Below are 1,678 nucleotides of genomic sequence, written 5' to 3'. Positions count from 1 at the left end.
TTTTTTTTTTTTTTTTTTTTTTTTTACAGCAAAGGAGACAGCTCAAGGGCACAAAAAAGTAAACATTAATAAAAAAAAAAGCCCGCTACTCACTGCTCCTAAAAAGAATCCAAAGAGGTGGCCGAAAGATAGGTCAGTTTCGGGAGGAGAGGTGTCCTGATACCCTCCTCTTGAAAGAGTTCAAGTCGTAGGCAGGAGGAAATACAGATGAAGGAAGATTGTTCCAGAGTTTACCAGCGTGAGGGATGAAAGAGTGAAGATGCTGGTTAACTCTTGCATAAGGGGTTTGGACAGTATAGGGATGAGCATGAGTAGAAAGTCGAGTGCAGCGGGGCCGCGGGAGGGGGGGAGGCATGCAGTTAGCAAGTTCAGAAGAGCAGTCAGCGTGGAAATATCGATAGAAGATAGAAAGAGAGGCAACATTGCGGCGGAATTTAAGAGGTAGAAGACTATCAGTATGAGGAGGAGAGCTGATGAGACGAAGAGCCTTTGCCTCCACTCTGTCCAGAAGAGCTGTGTGAGTGGAGCCCCCCCACACATGAGATGCATACTCCAACAACGAACACTTTTTACATCCACCCCGCGGTCATTACAAACACGTGCTCATTACTATTCACAGCAGGTAATAACGGAGTGGGAAATTAAGTGCGGCGCCCAAAGGTATTTCATTAAAATTTACATAGGGGGGGTTACCGTCTGTCCTAACGTGTGACATGAATTTTCTTTTGATACTCAGTAAAAGACATTAAAAGACCTCGAAGAGTAACACCAAAAGTCCATTAATGACCTCTGTCAAGTTTTATTCATGTATTTTCTGTGAAATTTGAAGTTCTAAGCAACTTATGAATGTCAGAACTTATAAAGATGAAATTAAAGTTATGGGATAATGGACATGAATAGTAGGGCGCATGTTATTCCATGGTTTGTTCAGTTTCTCTTAATTTATTTTTTGAGTGACAAGGTAATTTCTAAGCGACTAAAGTACTTTGAAACGTAACACTAAGGGGAGAGGAAATGTCACTAAATCATTCACCAGCTTATTTTTTCATCAAATGTATTTAACACAACAACAATTACATTGGTTATCATGAACAGGTAAGTGGTAATTCAAGACGGGGGAGGGGCAAGGGGAGAATCATTATGGGACACAAACACTATATCTACGCGGGTGGAAAAAAACATAAGGCTATGCTGTGAAATTTTGTACTTTTGCTTCTTCTCACATTATGTCCTGAGAAGAGGCTATTATTCAAAATCACCCAGCCAACAGTATACACTTTTGGCAACAGGTCAGTGAATAATTACGGAATATCAAAATGTTGCTTGCATCCTTAATTTGGTGTCGTTTCATCGTCACCGTGAATGCAAAAAGAAAACATGAAGTAATGCTATTACATGTTTTTTTTTTCAAGCTTCGGCATCCCACAATGATTTTCCCAACTAATAACTTTCCCTCACTTGTTTACTGCAATTATTCCCTCATTTGCCACAATTATCTTCGCCTAAGAGTAGTGAATAAAAAATAAACTCTACACAAAATACAGTTTGTAACAGGAGAATACACGTATAAAAATAACATTCGTTAAAAGAGGTACAGAACGTGAGAATGCAACACGATGCGCTGTCTGATCTCAAAACTCTCGCACTGAATACCGAAGACTAAAGTAACGTGCTGCGG

Source organism: Eriocheir sinensis, chromosome 36 (assembly GCF_024679095.1).
Source record: "Eriocheir sinensis breed Jianghai 21 chromosome 36, ASM2467909v1, whole genome shotgun sequence".
Taxonomy (NCBI): domain Eukaryota; kingdom Metazoa; phylum Arthropoda; class Malacostraca; order Decapoda; family Varunidae; genus Eriocheir; species Eriocheir sinensis.
Note: the sequence above shows the minus strand (reverse complement) of the source record.